This window comes from Astatotilapia calliptera, chromosome 9 (assembly GCF_900246225.1).
Source record: "Astatotilapia calliptera chromosome 9, fAstCal1.2, whole genome shotgun sequence".
NCBI classification, from domain to species: Eukaryota; Metazoa; Chordata; class Actinopteri; order Cichliformes; family Cichlidae; genus Astatotilapia; species Astatotilapia calliptera.
The window spans coordinates 5,673,998-5,695,726 of record NC_039310.1 but is presented as its reverse complement, the minus strand read 5'-3'; the positions used below and the strand labels follow the sequence as shown (position 1 = coordinate 5,695,726).

General features: G+C 42.2%; 1 pseudogene; it reads right to left on the bottom strand.

Annotated features, from left to right (window-relative positions):
- Positions 1-666: 666 nt before the first annotated feature.
- Positions 667-20,264, bottom strand: LOC113029872 (uncharacterized; annotated as a pseudogene).
- Positions 20,265-21,729: the final 1,465 nt, after the last annotated feature.

Below are 21,729 nucleotides of genomic sequence, written 5' to 3'. Positions count from 1 at the left end.
GTGTTTGCACATTCCACGTCTGTCCCTCAAGATCAGACTGGAACTGTTCCCGATAGATATCGTTATCTTCCCTATCATAAAAAAGTGTAACGTGGAAAGGATCTCGCGGGGGGGAATAGACGGCCAGGCTCATTATCCAGGGTCTCCACAGCTGATAATGTCTCAGAATGCCTTCTTCCACTAGCCTCCCCCAGTAGATTTCGGCAGTGGGTTGTTCAGAGTTCTGGACTAAATATTGAGTCTTTGAAGGTGTACCCAGACACGGGAATTCTTTTCCTCCAGGCAGAGTAACAATCAGTCCATCTGGTGAGCACATGATTGTGGCTCCCAGTTTCACAAGCAGGTCCCTGCCCATGAGATTTGCAGGCACCTGTGAGGACACCACATATTGGTGTTTCAAAGTCTGTTTTCCCAGCTGTGTCAATGCTGGATCTGTCAATGGCAGTGTCATTGGAATCCCGGAAAAGCCTACCACATTAACTGTGTGACAGGAGAGTGTTGCACTGTCTGGTGTGTCTTTCAAAGTTGAGTATGTTGCTCCAGTATCCACCAGGAAGGGCAATTCAGTGCCTTCCACGGTCATTGACAGCATGGGTTCTGCCGCCCCCACGCTGTTCAGTTTCTCCGGGCTCCGTCAGTATTGCTCCCTCTCCCAGCCCCAGTCGGCTACTGGGTACTGGGGGGCTGGTGCTGCATTCGGGTTTGGAGCTTGATGTGCTCCCCTGTAAGCAGCTCTTTGTCTTGGGCCTCCTCGTGCCTGGGATTGATAGCCTCGCCTCTGATAATTTCGCTGCGATTCAGGGCATTCTCGGGACCAGTGTCCCTCTGCTCCACAGCTGTAACAGGCAGTCCAAGACACATTGTTAGGATTCCCTGGATTCCGAGCCCTTTGTCCTCCCCTCGCGGATCCACCACGCCCTCTCTGCGGTCCACCGGTCCCCCAATTCCCTACTGGTTGACGCTGCCTTGGTGCATTGGCGGGCCAACGGTCATCAGGGTAGAGACCCGGATCCTGATCTGGCCAGTCAGGCACAGGATCGGGCTGAGGCCTTGCCACCATTATTTTCCTTGCGCTCTCTTTATCCTCTTTCTTTCTGTCTCCTGCTTTGTTTTTTGCTTCTGCCAGCTGCAACTTGACCAGCCACGCCTGGGCTTCCTCCAACTCTTTCTTTTGTTTGTTTGCCAAATCCTGTTCCTGCTGAAGTCTGTGGGTCACATGTCTGTCCCACTGCACCGAGTCTGCAACGGCAAAATCTGGGTTCTTTTCCAAGTCAACTGCAACCTGATTGGGCAGCCCTGCCAGCACTGCCGAACGAAACCACGCTCTACTTTCACCCTCCTTCCCCGGATGTATTCCTGTTTCTAACAACCATTGTTCCTTTGCTTTAGCTAAAAACTCTCTGGGTGTGTTTTTGGGATCCCAAATAATTTTTGGAATGGCTCCAGAGTTAGGAGTTGGGTACTTCTCCCGGACTGCATCTGCTAAGTCATTCTGCACCTCATGGTATTGTAGGTCATTTGCATATCTGGTTGTTTGAGCTATCTGCTCTACATCTGCTAACCCACCACCCAGCATACAACGTCCGGCCAAAGCGCGAAAATCGCCCAGCGCTAATTCTTCTCCTTCGGTCAGCGCGCCCAGCTTTCTCAACCAGCTAGCTCCTCCCTCAGTTATTGGTGGAAGTTGTTTAACCAATGCTTCCAAATCTCTCACCTTATAGGCGCGATAAACTGGTTCGTTCTTTGGACCTGCTATTAGAGGCAGATTTAAACCAGGGTCAGGAGCACCTTGTTCAAAACTCACTTTTCTACTCTTCCTCGACTTTCCTTTTCCCTTTGAGCTCCTAAATATGGGCTGTCTCTGTGCTTGGTCTCTCTTCACACTTCTTTTCCTCAAAATTAGGCTTGTACTTGGTTGGGGCTCAGGTCCTCCATCTTCGTCCTCCTTATCGTCCTCTTCTTCTGATGACGTCGCACGGTCTTCATTCTCCTCTTCTGGCCCTCCCTGCATTACTCTCTGCTTTATAACCTCCAATGCTGTTAATGCCTCTATTAACGCACGTGGGGGCTCATGCATTTGTCCATACACTTCTCCTTCCCAATGTTCTCCCTTGGTTATCACTCCTTGTGGTATTTTGTCCTTCATTCTAGGGGTCCTTTTGGCCTCCCCGTCCTGCTTTGGCTGTTCCACTGTAGACACCTCGGCCCGTATGATGTTTCCACTATCCACCGAACTGGGAGGCAAGGTCGAGCCTTCATCTGCAGCTGAGGCTGTCACTCTCCCTCCCATATCTTGGGACTGACATTCCACTGCCCTTATCCCTTCTTCGGGGATATTCAGGGGAGTAGTAGTATATTCAACATCTGCTATTCCGCCAAGGACAACTCCAGTCTGTCCATCAGGACCACGAACTTGTCCCCCTCCAAGGGTCATTACAGGCATGACATATGGTGGTGGTGGTGCACAACGTGCCAATTCAGCCCAAGGATATAATTTCGGTGTGTAATACCTATTAGCCTCTTCTACCTTCGGAGTCAAGTCCTTCACTTGGTCCTCTAGCTTTTTATTTTCCTCCTTCAGATGTTTCAAAGACTCCATTATACTCACCATGTCTCCTGATTTTCCTGTGTCATCCTCCTCCTCAGTCATCCAGGAAGAGGCTGCCCTCCACAGGAGCAGCCACTTACAGCACCTGGCATGAGTTTCTTTTAGATCCTTAATTTCTCCTCTGGCTTTCCTGTTCACTGAATGTCCCTTGGACTCCTCTTCAAATTGTTTCAATTTCTGTTCACATCTCTCTCCCTCAGTTTTTAACACCAGGCTCAGAGCTATTTTATCACCCAGCCCTTTCTGTTGAGATGTAATAAGTTTGCTTACCTCAACCTCCATCGCTCGGCACTCTTTCTCTGCTGCTTTTAATGCTCCAGGTGAAGCCAAACGAATAGCTTTCTTAAGCTGTTCAAGCTGATCCTTCAGAGGTTTGCATCCCCTTTTCCCACTAGGTGTCGCACCCGAGCTGTCAGCCATTCTCTGAAACACAGACTTACCTCTTCCAATGGCGTTGGTCGACTCCACCTTCTTGGTCTAGGTCACCCAGACACGCTTAACTTTCGGTTTCAGTCTTCGTCTCGCTGTTCTCGCAACCACTGGCTCGTCTTCCCCTGCTCGGTGATACACAAAGTTTAACCCAGCACTTTAGACGCTGTCCTCGCGTTCTCAAGCGTTGACACTCAATCAAAATTATTCGCCCTCAAAGTGTTAATATATGACACCAGCAACCCTTATGCGCAACGCGCTCACCTCCGTATACTTACCTCTCCAATAGTTCCTCGGATTAGTGTTTTTTCATTTATTTTAAACCCATTAACGGCGCTGCGCGTCCCTTATATACTTTACAGCAACACACCCTCAAGGGTCCCTCAACTTGTCCCGTACTAATAAATCTAAAACCAAGAAATCACCTTTATGACATTATGTCAAAGCTTTCCCCATGTTGCACAGCCTGCCACAGGTTTAACAAAAAATCGCTGCCCGAGAAGGCTCCCACATATCAAACGCACACGCACACATACAATTTCAACCACGCACTCTCAAGCACATTTGTCTCCTTTAAATCTACTAATCGCTTGGCGACATCTCCACAGATAATTACATTATTTCCCAAGCAAGCATATCAGAATCAAAACCGTCTAGTACCGACTCTACCATAACCTGAGCAAAGTGGGCGGCCTCTGTGGGCTCCCAATTTGGATCATTTTCATGCTCAGTCATCTCCTTTAAGCCTTGAAATAGAAATAGACAACGTTGTATATAGGCATTTAGCTCATGCAGCTCAATCTCGGACCACACTGTCATCTCATAAGGTGAAACACCTTCCTCAGTCACTATGTGACATTTACAGGTCACCTCTAGTCGACCCTCTTCCTCTGCAATTTGTATATTACAGGTTGCAAAATAAATCACAGGCATGTTTGCTTATTCTATTTAAACAACGATTTTACAGTATTAAATGGGACTGTTTAGTGCATGGGACACAACACAATCATTTACTGTTAAAGCGACAAATGTCAAACAGGTTCTAACAGGTCCACTTTATTGCGTGCTCATTGAGTTACTCCTATCAAAGCTATTTAACAAGTTCAATTTACACATACTCATTAATCTGTCACGCTTATTAGTGGCTCATGGTTGCTTAAAGCCTATGTCTGACTTGACCACAGAGTTAGAGCATCATTCAATCCTCTCAGGATGACCACTCCACTTACTCTGCATCCAGTCAGCTCATGTATTAACAACCCTTGCAGACTGTAACCCTTTTATTTTTTTTGTTTATGCCTTCAAATCCACCTTAAATCTTCTTTACCTAAACGTTGGTTTTAAACACAAACAATTCTTATATTCTATTTTGAAACGCTGTCACCATTCATATATTTACAATGTTGTTATTTACTAAGCCAGCATTTTAACTGCAGACATTTATCCACATTTGCAAACAATAGTTATAGAGCTGAATGACACACAAAACCGAAAGCATAGTCCTCTCATGCGCTCTGCATCAGCTGCCTCATTTGCATGCACACACACTCTTCATCTAAGAATAGCAGCAGGCAGTCAGTGCATTGCTGACTCGACCCACAGAGATCTTTTTTATACAGAGACGTCTTATATTTACAACTGCACAGATTTTAAACCTTTTAACACCTATCGAATTTCGACAAATTTAACATAACCGTTTTTTGCGATCAATTAACCAGTATCAAGACTTTAACTGTTTCTGGCCTCATTTCTAAAATCCCTAACTCAATTTAAAAGCGTCAACCAACCCAAACTTTTTGAAGATTTAGGTTAAAGTTACACGCCCGAAGCCCACTTCTGCTGGCCAAAAAAGCGCAGATACCGTTGCAAACGGTAAGGAGACTCTAACTCCTAGTTATTCTGGAGTGCCCCAAGCTCCACAGTGACCAACTGACTATCCCTCTTCGAGGACAATGCATAAGCGTCCTTTGCATTGGCAAGCGTTACCTCTGAGCACTGCGCTTCCTAGCAGACTCGAACTGCCGTTCTAGAATAATTTATAATACTTTGAAACCACAATCAACACTCGAAACAAGTGTATAACTGAAGCAGGTGCAACCTAGTGGTCAAATGGAGACTCCAACTCACAAAATGACCGCTCAGGTCCACTCTTATGACCAAATTTGGACTCTAACCAACACAATAACCAATTCCCTACCAAACTACTTGAGACTCTAACTCAATTTCTTTGGGACTTCAACCCAATATTTAAACTTTTTCCTGGCAGACTCAAACTGCTTTAGCAGACTTTACTGCTTTCAACTCATGAAATTTTCATCAAAATCAAAACAGACATGCACCAGTAATTTCAGTGAGTAGACTTTTAATTTTCACAGCCCAATTTGACACACTTTGGAAATAATTCAACAGGTAGTGTCTTACCTTTTTTAAATATGATGCGCCGGCGTGCGTCCACTCACTTTTGACCACTGGCCAAGTCTGCCCGTCTGACCACCTCGGACCACCGCTCACACCTCCACTTTTTCCCTTACTCAACCACCGGACGAAGCCCCCAGATGTTAAGATTCAAGAATTGAGAAAGGGTACAAGAGGTGATCGAAAAATAACCACACTGGTCCGGCCGGGTGAAGTCAAACGAAGATTTTAATTCACATGTGGGAAGATCACTGAACACAGCAATTGATCTTCGACTTACTAAAGCACAAACAATTATTTTATAACATCAGGGTTTATTTACCGACGCCCCTTCATACGTCACAGATACATTTTATACATAGATCAGATCAACATCATCATGACTTTTCACCTAGAAAATCATCTATTTTCATGGCTTGGTACTTTCCGTTCTTATCTTAAAATGAATTGTTCCTCTTTCTTGCCGAGACACCAAGAAACGGTTCCTCTTTTACCAAGACAATTTTGCAGTTACAGCCAAACATAACTAACCTCTTCCTCTAAATAAATCTAATTTAAAGTGTGTGTGTGTGTGTGTGTGTTGACCTCACATGCTCTTTGTGTCACCTCTTCACCTACTGTCTGTGTCTCATCCTCAAATGCTCTTTCTCAATTCACCTGTTGCACTTCTGACCTTTTACCAGACCAGAAGCTCACTGAGACTATGTGTATGTCTTCTACTAAATAAATGTTTTAATCAAGAACCTCTACTAAAACCTTAATACAAGAATATGAACATATAAAAGATAATAAAATAAACTGATATAAGTGTTTTGTAAGCATGTATTGCAATTCCTTCTATGTTCTAGTTTTCCCTCAGCATGTATCACCTGAACAGTCACGTCAGTGAGGCTTACGACCTTTAAAGAACCTGAACATCAACTCAAATAAGCACAGATATGCAATATGTATAAAATGGTTATAACTGCACCTGAAATACAAAGTTAACATCATCATAAACATCTTAAGGCCATCTTAAAGCTATCTGTTATATTGTTAAAGCAATGCTCATACTGCAGATTATATTATACTGGTAAAATACTTTTTGTTTATCCCCACAGTTCCCTCCGGGTACTCCGGCTTCCTCCCACCGTCCAAAGACATGCAGTTTGTGGGGATAGGTTAATTGGATAATCCAAATTGCCACTAGGTGTGAATGTGAGTATGAATGTCCTTGTGTGTTAGCCCTGCGACAGACTGGCAACCTGTCCAGGGTGTACCCCGCCTCTCGCCCTATGACAGCTGGGATTGGCTCCAGCACCCCCCGCGACCCTGAAAAGGATAAGCGGTAGCGAATGGATGGATGGATGGATGAGTTGAACTCCATACGAAGGAGACTAGAGGCCAAGCTCAAGACAGCACAAAGGGCTGGTGCAACACCACAGGCCAACTTCAAGCCAACAGTAAAAGTCACGGTCAAGTACAGGATCTAGCAAGAAGATGCTCTGTCCCCACTGTTCTGCATAGGCCTGAACCCCCTCAGTAGGCAAGGTAACATTGCAGACATCAAGGACAACGATACGTACCTGGGAATCATGAGGGGACCACTAGAAATGCCTCAACCACCAAGTCCTGCAGACTCAGTTGAATGGGAAGGACAAGATCTGGGCAATCGACACCTATACCCTGACAGTCATCAGATCTGCAGGCCAAAGGAATAGATAGAAGACACTGACATAAAAACAAGACAGTGCAGCCAGCATCAGTCCTTAGCCACCTTCCTTTCACCTAGCGTACAATGTCATAGTGAGATGCCATAACCAAATGGCTAGCATAGTATACTGGAACATTTGTGGTGAGTATGGCCTGGAAGAGAATGAGGATGACCGGGCTAACATCCTATGGGACTTCTAGGCACATGTGGACAAACTGTTGAAGGCTAAGTATGAAAAGCAGTTTATAGTTTTAAAACACAGAAAAGCTAATTATGTCAAAATTAATAACATTTGAGTGTCCAAATTCATGCACAAACTGAAGTCTTACAGTTTGATTTTAGATGCTAGTTATTTTATTCAAGTCTACTAAAATGTTTGACATTGATTTTACTCAGTTTCATTGACTGTACTTTATTATAGCCCATAGTGAAATGCATTTTATTAATTTGTCTCATCTCAAAATACCAATTGGAGAAAATGTGAAACAAACTGCGGTGCTATCTCGGACGACAGTACGCCTAAAGCTGGGCAGACACTGTGCGATTTTTTCAGTCACGCGATTCAGCTTCTGCTCAAACTGCACGATTGACTCGCAGGGGTTAGAAGTTGGTAGGTCACGATGCAGAGTCTCACACTATACCGCCCGATGCTCTGATGCGACCTGAGCGCTCACACTGTGCCTCCATAAAATGAAGGTTATAACAGAAAATCTGTCGCTCGCTCTCTCTGTCTTTCACTCACACAGACACACCACCACCATCAACTTTGCTAAATTGCTAATGAAAAACATTAATCAGGCAGCTGTGATTGAGCAGCAGTGTAGATCCAACTATTTTCACGGTTGTTGTGGTCGTGATAATTTTGTGATGCCACATCGAAAAGGCTCGGATGAGCTTTCCAAAGTTCTACAAGTTGTGCCTCCATCGCTTGTGTCCAGATCACACGCTGCACAGCCGTGCTGCTCCATCTTTTTCACCGACGTTTACGTGTTTGCGCGTGAGCAGTGTGAGCGGCTCACGAGCGATTGATGATCGGGAGCTGGTCATGAGGTGTTAATCGCTTCTCGTTACCCCACGTATACTACACGATGCACGATGAAGGCCAAAATCGGGCCGATCACCAAATCGGTCGCACGACTCAAAAATCATCTCAAAATGGGCCAAAAATCGCACAGTGTAAGCCCAGCATTAGACCAGCAATGTTTGTTCCCCTCAGAGAAAAAAAAGGCTGCAAAAGTACAGGGAGGGATGGGAAAAGGAAAACACCTGGCTGGAAAAGTGCACGATAACACCTATAAAGCGCAGTGCACTGTGCGCCGGCGCACTTTTTCCATAGGCATGCTTCTAGTGGTGGGCACATGAAGAACATGAGGGGCGTGAAAGCTCGGGGAACCCTTAACCAATTTTTTGTCCACCAGGCCACGGCAGAAGCAGATATGGTATGTAAACATTGGTTTGTTTTTTTAAACCCTCTGGTTAAGGTTAATATGGGCATGTGCAGTGAATATCAGCGCTATGTGGCCAGAAGTGTGATAATATAATTTATTTTGTGTAATAAACAACTGCAAGGATACATGAGTACAACAAATAGATCACTAATACATAAAAGTAATACATAGATTAATAATGATGATGAGTTATGATGCGTAATCATGGGAACAAGTGGGTTTACAAACAGGAGCAGCTTTAAGTTAAGCAGGACAGAGTTCTTTTAAAGAAAGATTTACTTATATTCTCAAAAGTTAAGCATGACAGGCTTCTGTTTAAGAAAGAGACCTGTTTTACTGTGTTAATGTTGTCATTTTGAGCTAAAAATAAATGGCTAAATGATAATTTGTTTCCCATATGGTCATATCACAAAGAATATGCATCTGCTTAAATCAAATTCAAGTCAAATGGTTAAAAAATAATTTCACACACAAAAAAAAGAGCTACAAAATTCACCACACTGGGAAGGGTGAACTGGGCTGCCCGGCCCTGGCCACGAGGTGTCCCTTATTTATTTTTCAGGGAGTTGGCAACCCTACTTCAAAATGAGGGCTAATATTAACCAAAGTCACAATTCCTCTCTAGAACTGATGACATTTAAAAAATAAAAATCTATTACCAACCAAGTCGTCTTAAAGAAAAGACTAACGTTACTTTTGGGTAACAACTTATTTGATGAAAGTTTGACATTGTCTTCTGTCTTACTTGCCTGTTCTGGACCCTTGGTAAAAACAGGAGTTAAAAAAGAAAACAGCACACACCAATAGAGAGCCACATGGTGTGAATATAGCTGTTGATACTGCTCAGAGGTGAGGTGCAGTATGACGAGGGGCATCATTCTTTCTGACACTTAAACCAGTTTTCGCTCTTAAAAATGATGGTGAAGTGAGGAGGGAGTCACAGAGAGAAAATACACCCTCAGCTGCATGTGGATTGCAGGGCAGCTTTTATTAAGGGAGCAATATGCTCAGCTGGGCTTTGCCATCCATCACTACCCCCCATCCCCACTCCCACCCGTACCCCTTGCACCACACACACACACACCAAAGTCAAATGTTCTCCAACCATTCACCGTTGTGTATCTCTTCTTTCAGACTCCAACTGACTAGCAGGCACCTGTAATAACAAACATGGTATTTTAGCAAAATGTCCATAGAGTTGTAAAGTGCATAAATGAAATATGTATTCAGGCCTGTATTTATAAGTCCTATATTTGCATGCATCTAAATTAATATAAAACTAATAATAAACTTCAATTTAAAAAAAATGAAATCCTCCTGCAATAGTAGTAGTAAGATAATGTAATGACTGTTTCTAATTATATAGATCCCTTATATTTTTGCAAAAATAGCAGCATCTTTTAAGGTAAGTCTCAAACTGTTCACACCTCAGTTTGCACCGTTTTTCTCATTTTACTTTGCAAATAATTTCAAGGTTCACAAACCTGAAGCAGCTGCCTCGAGTGTCTAGGTCTAAGTTACCGGCTAGTGTTTTTCTGTCCCTGCCTGTGTTTTCCTGGATCCGATCCGGGGCGGAACACAGTCCACTCTCACCCATCCGCCGCTCGTCAGCAGCAATCAGCGTAGCTGCATTTAAGTCATGGCCATCTCTTCCTCACCGGTCTGTCAGGTACCTATGGTGACAACACGGCTTCATCGCTTTTTGATTTATTCTTCAACAATTGTGTCCTCTGGTTGTGCCTGCAGCTTCCATCACCTCCACTCTCATCATTGTCACTGTTTGCAGCCACGTGCCGGCTTCTCATTCACCTCCACCAAAAAGTACGGATTTCCCTCACTTCGCCTGCCTGCCCCCTGCTCGCCCCTGTTTCACCCCCATCTAAGGACAGGAAGGAAAACTCAACCATTCATCCGTCTCCCGCTCACTCTGGCTCCCGGGCCTTGTAATACAGTCCTGATCAAAAGTTTAAGACCACTTGAAAAATGGCAAAAAATCATATTTTGCATGGTTGGATCTTAACAAGGTTCAAAGTAATAGTAGTAGTAGAGCTTCAGCAACAAGAGGAAATGGGAGTCGGACAAAACATTTTTTGAGTATGGAATTTATTGGAAACAAAGCTTAAACTCAAAGAAGCTGTTTAACAGTTGATCAAAAGTTTAGGACCACACCCCCAAAAACCCCTTAAACCCCCCAAAACAGAAATCAAAGTCACAAACATGAACTCAGTAATGAGTAGCGTGGGTAGGTCTGAGCATTGAGTAGGTCAATGAGTAATGAATAGGTCTGAGCATTTTTGCAAAGAAAACTGCCCCTGCAACCTGCATAGGTGGAAGAAATTGGATATGGGTTAAAATATTAACTCATATGTCGGTAACATTATTGTAAACTATATTACATCCACATTTATTTAATAAGTTTTGGCAACTTACTGCAAATTGCACTGTATACAGTTTTATACGTCATGCCATAGTTTTTGCTCCACGTAAGCTGTTAGATTTATACAGAGAATGCCCAGCTGTAACCCAGCAATTTTCCAGCAGAAGAGTTTTATATCAAAAAAATATTATTCCTTAACTACCTTTTATTGATTTCACTTGCCATGTTGTTTCTGACAGAAAAACACATGTAAAAACCAACCACATCTAAAGGTTCAGGAATGACTCTTTTACCATAATGTAAGCAGTAACTGTACCCTGCTAACAAACAAAGCATATAATAATTAAGCATACCTGGTCATCATCAGGAGCTAAAACGGAACAAAAACAATCTCCTTTTTTGAACTGTCACCGACCCAAATGCACAGACAATACACACACTGGCTGGATCTGCTTAAAGTGAAGTGGACTGAAAGAGCTCAGTGCTAATTTCAGATGATGAACATAGCTAGTTCATAGCTAGCTGAACCCAGAGTGAACATGACTGTATGGCATTTCACAAGTCACGTCTCTCAAAATGTCTGTTAGTGGCAGTCTATAAAATGACATTTATATTCAGAAATCTTCTGCATACTGCAAAAGAGAGTTGCATGACGGAGATTAACTAATTGTCCAAAAACGTGCTTTCACTCTGGATTACTTTAAAAGGTTACAGTGATAAAGAAGAAATTTGTGTCTCATAACTAACTCCACTCATCAGACTTACATTGGAGTAGGTTTGACTTCAAAATAGCCTTGGCTTTCACAGATCATTTTTAATTGACAGTTTTCTGTCTGTCAGACATGTTTCATCCGCCCCTTTCTGTGTCCGCATGTGAATGTATTTCACTCCACCCTGATCTGTCCAATTTAAGGCTAGTTTGCATTCAACTTGCATTACTGCACATGTCAGTGTTGTTTATTCAAAAGTAGAATGCATAGCATTGTGATGTTTCAGCGTTATCGGTGCATGATTAAAAAAAACAAAAAACCACTCATTCACTTTACCACTCCTCTCTTCCTTTTCTTGGTCATTTTCTTTCTTTCTTTCTTTCTTTTTTAGTAGCTCAGCCTCACTCTTCACATTCTCTGCTGTCCTTAGTTCAAAGGCTGCCAAATCCTTCCCAAACCAATTAGAGTGTATGTAAGGTCCTCAAGGGGGCCCTGTGGTGACAGAACAGGGTATAGAGTGGCAAGGGGTCTGAAGAGGCAATCACAGTCTGCACTGTTCAACAATATCACAAAGCAACAACAATAGCAGGCCATAAATCAGAACACTGAATAGACATTGACTTGTTGGATATGGAGAGACAGGAATAGTGTTTGGATGAAGAAGCAGGAAAGACAAAATCACCAAAAGTATACTCTACCAAATGTACACAAATATATATAGTATGTAATGAATGTAATCAGGCATTAAAACAATGTCACAAATGCAATCTCTGCAAATATCTGTCTAATATTTAGAAATATTAGAAATAAAAATGCATGTTTATAGTGTCTCATTCTAGAATATATCCAAAAACATTTTCTTAATTTATATGAAATGGACAGACCAGTTCGAGATCTTTTCTTAATTTTTACGTTGTTTTTGAGTAGACGTGCTATTAAAATGCTATGGAAACACTGGTGACTTATCACAACCAAGAACCCAGGTTTTTTGGTTTGTTTTTCACACTATTTTTATATGTATATTTTTAAAGTAAAATGGTGGTAGGATGTGTTACATGGTACAAAAAAAAGTTCTACATGTGCTGTCTTTCTCAGTATATGTTATGGTCCTAGGTCATTGACCCAGCATTTTGAGTTTTGTTGTGGAGTCAAGATTCTTTCTTTTGCACAAGGGGTTGTATTTAAATTCAAGTTCTGTGCAGTTTAATCTTGAGTTTTGCTTTTTGTAATGAGTTTGTTATCTATATTTCTGATTCTAGTTTTGTCTCCAAGTTCCATCTCTGTGTCTTGTCTTCAGCGTATCTTGTGGAAGTTACTCTGTTGCATTTTGAGAGTCCTTTCTCTTGTGTGTGTTATGTTCAGTTTTGCCTCTCCTTTCTTGTTACTCCTGATTTCTCGATGCTGTGCTCCCAGCTGTCTCCACTTCTCTAATCACCATCTTGTGTGTATGTTCGTGTGTGTTCCTGACTCATGTTTTGTTAAGTTCGCAAGTCTTCAGCAAAAAAGCTGTTTTGACTTTTACCTCGTACGTTCGCAGTCCTGCACTTGGGTTCTACTTTGCCTGCCAGACCATAAAACCTGACAATATTAAGTAAATTATTTTTTAAAAATCATCTATGGATGGATGAAAGTTTTTTTTTGTCTCTTTCCTTTTTTCTTTTTCATTGCTTTTTACATGCCGCAGTACAGCAGGTGTATAGAAAGTCATCTGTAATATGATACTCTTAGTAAACACACAAAATACATATATACTACTGTTCTCAGCTATTCACACAGTATCATATCCTCGCCCTGGTTTGGGTTGCTTTGATTCATATAGCTGTCATAGTTTTCTAATTTTTTTGACCCAAAGAGCAGCCTGCAACCATTAGAAGACTTTAAAGGTTTATTTACAAGTGAGTGTTAAGCAGCAAGATCACCACTGATGAACGTCTTTAGAGGAGGAGACAGACTGTCAGGTATGGCTACTGCCATAAGGAGTTTTAAGTCTAAGGAGTCTAATCTGACCATCCCAACTCGCCACGTGAAAGAACAAAACACTGTCCCACTGTCCCAATACCTGGCAGTAGTACGTTGTTTTTCAATTTTTTTTTTTTTTTGTTGTTTTTCAATTTGATTGTATTTGTAGCCAGTCTGGCAGAGCCAATAGTGATGGGTCGGTCGCGAACGAAATGGCTCTTAGAGCCGGTTCTTTGACGTGAACGACGCGAGCCGGCTCCTTATCGCGAGCCGTTTTTTTTTTTCTTTCTTTCTCTCACCCTCTCTCTCGTACGGAGCCCCGCAGGGGACATGGGAGAAAAAAAATTAAGACGGACTTTTGCGAGATCTCGCAAAACTAACTCGGGATCTCGCAAAATTTTTGCGAGATCTCGCAAAACTTTTAGCTGCATTCTTCGGACGCCGGCTCGAAGCCGACCGGGAGGTCGAGGCACGATGTGCCGGGAAAGTGGTGTTCCTCCCGGCTGTAGTAGGTCTCGACCTCCCGTTAGCTTCGAGCTAACGGGAAGAATGCGGCTAAAACTTTTGCAAGATCTCGCAAAAGTTTTGCGAGATCCCAAGTTTGTTTTGTTTTATAACATGTATTTGAATAATATATTAATGCTTGTGTATAAATACACAAACAATACACATATGCTTTCATGCTTTCAATTGTGTAATTTAGGTGATCTAGGTAGCTCTGTTTTGGAAGTTCAGTTCATGCTAGAAATGTGTTTTGGAGTTTGTACGTGTTTTGTCTCTAGGGGCCACTGCATATATTTATGTATAAACATATATAAATAAAACCACTTTTTTTACATTAGTAATTCCTTTTGTGCATAATTTTATATTATTGTTAATAATAAATTAATTAAAACAACAAAACAACCTGAAGAGCCGGTTCGGAGCTGAAAGAGCCGGCTCTTTTTAGTGAGCCGAACCAAAAGAGCCGGTTCTCTAAAAAGAGCCGGAAATCCCATCACTAAGAGCCAACTGAATAAATTGGGAAAACAATAAAATAATTTTTGTGTAATTCCTTCATTTTATGGGAATTACTGTTTCTTGTTTACTTCTAAAACTAAAGCCTCTTTTGTGCAAGGCCAATAAAGATATTCTTAATCCTGGCAAGAGGGCCACACAGCTTCTCCAGTGATGATGGAAAAGAAACCTGCAACTATCACATTCTCCTTAAATGCTTCCCTTGCTTCTTAGATAGGTGATAGTCCGATTTTGTTGGAAACATCATCTATTACAATTAGTGTAGATTTCACATGCCAGTTTATCCAACACTAATTCCCCCAGCAGCTTAAACACAGTTACATGCACTTACACATATAACTGCATACAACAGTGGCAACTGTCTATGAGTACCTCCAGAAAGATAGCATCTATATTTGAGGATGACAAACTAGACAAAAATCTGAACTTTGGGTAAAATGGATTAGTTGCTGACCAGAGTAAAAAATATTCATGACTGGCACAGACAAAAGTGGAAATTTTATGGTTGTGATTTAGGGTTTTTTGCTTTCGCTGGCACTAGATACCTCACAGTCACTCCTGTATAACTGCGAGTTACCCAGAAGTGGCATTCTTCATTGGAATGAAGGAAAGCACTCGTTTGTCAGAAGTTCTTTAGTTGGTGTTAAGCAGTGGAACTGGATGCAGCCTCTCTGTTGTTCTGCTCTGGTCCATCACTCAACCTTCAACAACCTCATTAAATCTGACAGAACATGAGCTCAGCCTGTGAGGGCAGGAAGAGAAGGACTGGATCATGAGATATATAAATAAAGTTTGACAATGACCCAGTAACCTCCTCTGCGTTCATAGCAGCAGACTGATTGCCATGGATTTTTTTGTGTTCCTAAATGATAGTGTTCCGCTAGGCACTAAAATTTCTCAATATCTCATTTGCTTGTTCTTTTTACCTTTTATTTTACATATGTGTATAATTCTGCTAATACAAAAGGTCTCCTTCATCAGTCCTTGTAACTGATTATTTTGAGAGGAATGTTGTTTTTTTTCTGTTTGCTTGTTTGTTAAACCACTTAACACTGACCCATGAGCCATTCAAGCATAAAAAGGCACTAAACTGAATGACTAAAACAGTGCTGAGTCTATAAAGTTGCTAAACAATCAGCTTAGTAATTAACTCGTTTTAAATTGTATCTTTAGGCACTTTGTGACTTGCAGCCTGTCAGAAAAAAAAGTTTTTCTTTAGCCTTGTTGGCTAACCAGAAACAACAGAGGATTCCGACACAATCCTACAATACCGTGGAGTGATGACGGAACCTCTGCTCTTCCTTTTGGCCTAAACACCAAGGCCAACTATAATGATAATCACCATGCAGGAAAAAGCAATTCAGTGGACATGAATGAGTGAATGAATGCTATTTAGCAGCTCTATCTTAGACAAAGTTGACCTCAGCTAGGTTAACAGCAATATCACTTACATAGTAGTGATGGGTCGTTCGCAATCAAAATGGCTCTTAGAGCCGGTTCTTTGAAGTGAACGACGTGAGCCGACTCCTTATCGCGAGCTGTCACGTGTTTTTTTTTTTTCTTTCTCTCACCCTCTCTCTCGCACTTTTTTTCCCGCTTCACTCTGCACGCCAGCCTTGTGCTTTATGCTGGGCAGAGGGGGGAGGGGCGGTAGTTACACTCAGTAGCACACGAACAGAGCCAGAGGGAGAGAGAGAGAAAGAGAGCCAGGGACAACAACGTCACATTAGAAATGTATAGTAATCATCCACAACTATTTTCGGTTGCAGATGATAAAGGATTTAGAAAGTTTATTCATGCGGGCCCATATGACAGAGAATGTGCATCTTCTTTGTGTTTTCATATTATAATTTATATTTAATTGTGTTGTGATTTGCAGTGTTTTGTGTTGTTTTCACTTTAAATTTGTAAAAGGAAAAAGCTGAAAATTTAAATAGTATGTATTATATGATTTATTTATTACATTTTATGTGTAGTGAATAATTAAAAGTATATTTATGGTGGCCCCTAGAGACAAAGCACATACAAACTTCAAATCACGTACAAACTCTGAAGCATGTACAAACTCCAAAACACGTAAAAACACGTACAAACTCAAAAACACGTAAAAACATGTACAAACTCCGAAGCACGTACAAACTCTGAAGCACGTAAAAACTCAGAAGCACGTAAAAACTCCGAAGCACATTAAAACTCAAAACACGTACAAAAGACAACAGAAGTGCTCCAGGATGCTGGGCGCAGTGTTGAGCTTTTGTTATCTTGTGGCTACACAAGCCAGCAAGTTCCAACGACCAGATTTGGTGTGTGGTAGTAACAGGTAAATGAACTTTTTTTTAAATTATTTGAATGGTGCCGGTGTATAAATACACAAACAATACACACATGCTTTCAGTTGTGTAATTTAAGTGATCTAGTAGCTCTGCTTTGGAAGTTCAGTTCATGCTAGAAATGTGTTTTGGAGTTTGTACGTGTTTTGTCTCTAAGGGGCCACCGCATATATTTATATATAAATATATATAAATAAAACCACTTTTTTTGCGTTAGTAATTCCTTTTGTGCATAATTTTATATTATTGTTAATAATAAATTAATTAAAGCAACAAAACAACCTGAAGAGCCGGTTCGGAGCCGAAAGAGCCGGCTTTTTTTAGTGAGCCGAACCGAAAGAGCCGGATCTCTAAAAAGAGCCGGAAATCCCATCACTATTACATAGGTTAATGTTGGATAGTGACTTATTTACGATATGGCTTGGGTTTTCCCCCTCCGTTTGTTTTTATTATTTTTTTAAGCAGTTCATGGACATTTAATGAACATTTAAGTGTTATTATATTAACATTAACCTCTCACACTAACCTGCTCACCTGATGAAGATCCTGGAGTGGCTGGTCCTCGCTCAGCTTTGGCGCCTGGTGAGCTCATCACTGGACCTACTTCAGTTTGCCTACCAGCCTGGCATTGGAGCGGATGATGCCATCTTTCACCTCGTGCATCGTTCCCTCGCTCACCTGGAGACTGCTGGGAGCACTGTGAGAATTATGTTCTTTGATTTCTCCAGTGCCTTTAATCCTTGAGCATCCCTCAAAATTTACACCCATCCTTTGCCCTTCGTACCCAAAATGGTCCCCTGACAAAAGGTGATATAGGAATATCATATATGAATTTTTTTTCTGATTTTTTTCACATCAGATCTTTTAAACAACTTCAGACCTAACCACAGATATAAAGTTTTTCATTATTTTTTAAATATTTTTTAGGTTTTTATGGCTTTATTGTCATCAAAAACCCTGTTTTTTGGGGGTGAAAAACCCACAATATGCAATATTTTCAAAAAATGACCTCCAAATGGAAGTATTTGGCATGAAGTTATTACAGCCTTGAATAGGCAAATAATTCATAACAACATTGATTTGGATGCATTATTATTTTTGGAACAATGAAAATTTATTGCAAAAACAAACTGAACTAAGCCTAACAAACAAAACAACAAACTGAACAAAGATGTTATTTACATCTTGTAACATGAACCGCAAAGGATTTTGGAATGCACTTTGCAGACCGGTTCACCACATTTGCAGCAGCTCATTCGAATTCTCCTGCGCCTTTTGCACGATGTGCACTGGTTTCGTGTCATGGAACGCTGCTCCTCCTCCTGCTCCTGCTGCCCCTGCTGCTCCTCTTTCCCCTGGGCCTGTAAGACCAGGCTGGCTGCAAATGGTGTTCTGGGTAGCCGTGCTCTCGTCATCATTGTTGGGGTGATAAGGGCTCTGCCAACCTCGTCAATGAACAGACGCCGCCTGTAGCGCTTTCTTCTGTTCCACTCTGGTTCCACAGCGGTGAAGAGGATGAATGCATTGTAGAGGCTGACATCGATCATGTGGTAAAACAGACACATGGGCCACCTACGTGTCTTCCTACGGCAGGAGTAGGTGCCACAAACCTGCAAAACAAAAAGAAATTATCAGATGATATGTACAGATTTATCCAACCATAAGCAAGAGCTTCTTTCTGCCCGTGGGCATCAAACTAGACCCCCCCCCCCCATAACTATCAAAACTATCATAGTCTAAAATTATCATCTCATATCAAAACTGTCATAGTCACATTATCTGACTTTATCAGTTATAACAATGAGAAACAGTAAACAATTTGGCATGAATAAATGACTTATAATTGTGCTTACCTGGTCCAGATGGTCCACAGCCCCTTTGCATTTGTTGTAGTCCAGGATGATCTGGGGCTTTTTCTTTCCAAAGTCCTGGACTTGTGGCTGACGGTGCCTGGTGCTCAGCACAACAACATTTTTCCTTTTCTTGGGGAGGTAAGATACAACAGCCCTGTTGCGGCTGAAGGCAAAGACAGACGACAGAACCTCTCTCTCCCGAATGTTCAGAAGCTGTGGGGGCAGCTCAGGTTTGTTCAACCGCAGCGTGCCCACCAGGGCCATCCTCCTCTTCCTCAATTCCTCTGCAAGAGGAAATGAAGTGAAAAAATTGTCGGTGGTGACTGTGTGGCCCTGCAGTCCCTCTGTCAATTCGAGCACCACCCGCATGCCTTGGTTAATCTCTCTGTTCGCTGATGCAGACTTTCCTGTATACACTTGAAGCCTCCAGGCATAGGAGGTCTGCACATCGCATAGGGCCCAGATCTTCAGCCCATATTTAGATGGTTTGGAGGGCATATACTGCTTGAATGAACAGCGGCCCTTAAAAGGGACCAGCTGTTCATCAACACATATATCCCTCCCTGGATTAAAAAATTTGGGCAGGCGGTCGCTCCATTTGCTCCATAAATCCTTTATGGGAGTTAGCTTGTCCCCCCTGTAGCGACCTGGACGAGAAAGTCGATCATCAAATCTGATTGCCAGATTAATTTGTGCAAATCTTTTCCTTGACATGGTGGCAGGAAAAAGAAGACGCCCTGTCTCCCCATTTCACAGGCTTGTTGTCGTTTCATGTTGAGACCTGTACAGGCCAGCCAGCATCACAAGCCCCATGTAGGCCCGCAGCTCCTCCTCATCTGTGTCTTTCCAGTCTTTCACCGACCTCTTGCCCTGCAGGTTTGTAAAATGCAGGATTAACTGCATAATGTCCTCCGCAAAAAAAAGACTGAACGTGCTCACAGGGCTACTGATCCTTGCAATAGCATAGTGGGTTGGTCCTGGGGTCAAAATGGGAGGAGGAAAAAATGGCAGGACCTCTTCATGGGTGGGTTGCCACATGATTTCTCCATTTCTAGAGTTCCACTGATGGTCAGCCTCCAGTCTTGTCTCTTCTTCCTCCTCCTCCTCAGACGAGCTGCAAAGCTCCTCGGTGCCTGGCAAATATTCCTCCCCTTCTTCGCTGTCAGAAGTATCTCCACTGCTTGTGGTATCTTTTTCACTTTCTGAAGAGTGCAAAACTGCAGCAACAGCCTCCTCTAAACTGAGTGTGCGCTTCATGGTGTCTGTGCAGAAATGACCACTAAGACCAGGCTGCAAAGTATTCTCATAGACTTCAAAGGTGCACCTGCATAAACATGCTATACCATGCATCCAATAAGAGAGAGGAGGCTCTCTCGTTCAAAAAAAAACATAAACACAGCCCCTTTGGCCTTTGATAATCTCTCTCTCTCTCTCTCTCTCTCTCACTCACTCACACACACACACTCACACATGTACACACACAGACACACACAATACCATTTTATGGTGGTTAGATGTTTTATTGTCATGCATTTTGCAAGGTAAGATAACCATGTCCTGCATTCAAAACCACTGAAAATGTCTATGGTGGTGCTGTGCCTAATATTGTGCTCATTGGATCCAAAACATATTTTTCCTTTATTTTGAAGGCAGAGGCTTAGATCCATTAGGTATTCACGAGAAAAAAATTATCACATGTCAGGATTACAGTATATCGAAAATATGTGATTATAATGGGAGTCAATGGGGCCCAAAATGGTACAAGGGCAAAGGGAGGGGGTAAATATGTGAATCTCCTTTACTATACACCACACCATAGAGGGGATCATTGAATTTTAAAAATAATCCTAAAATTCACATCCTGGGCAAGTATCATGCAACTGGTCTTTTAAAATGACTGATATATTTAAAATCGAAAATTACCATAAATGGTCCCGTTTTTTGCTAGGGTAACACGAGGGTTAACACCATTCTTCCCACGGTCCTGAAGGACAAGCTGGAGAACTCTGGAGTGGACAATCACCTCACTACATGGATTCTGGACTACCTCACTGACCGACCACAGTATGTGAGGACTCAGGGCTGTGTGTCGTACTGGGTAGTCGGCAGTACGGGGGCCCCACAGGGAACGGTTCTGGCACCGTTCCTCTTCACCATCTACACTGCAGACTTCTCCCACAACTCCATCCAGTGCTTCCTGCAGAAGTTCTCTGATGACTCTGCAATAGTGATGTGCGGATCGATCCTGAAATATCGATTCCTCCGATACCAATCATTTATGTTCTAGAATCGATTTTCACATTAAAATATCGATATTTTAGTAATTTAGGGTAAATTTGTAGTTTATCATTAACAGGAACACAGTGGAAAGAAACTATATCATTCGGATTGTCTACATTCAAAGGAACTACTTCCTCTTCCGCCTTTCATAAGAAACTGTGCGAAATACGGCTGTATAAATGTCTCGCAGCCGCTGGCGTGCTCACTCACAACAATGTTTGAGCGTAGTTGGAGTCATGTACGAACGTATTTTACCTCCACAAACAGTTTGCGATACATGTGGCAAAAAAGTGAGGTGTTGTGGCTGCTTCCACCTGAGGACCCGGCCTTCGCGGTCTAAAGAAAGCCGGGTAGTACGTCATGAGCTCCCTCGGTGGAGTGAAACTCTGCCGTCTGCTCCTTGCTATCTAAAATATAACCGGGCGCTGACTTAAACTGTCGACCGTCTCACACTTCTGTTTAATCAGTTTTCTGTTTGACGTTTATTCAGCTGTGTGAAAACCCCGGAGGAACCCTCCCGAGGGATTAATAACGTTTTATTTAATCTAATCTAATCTAATAACTTTAATCTCAGCCAAACCGATTTACTCACAAACAAATAAAACACTGA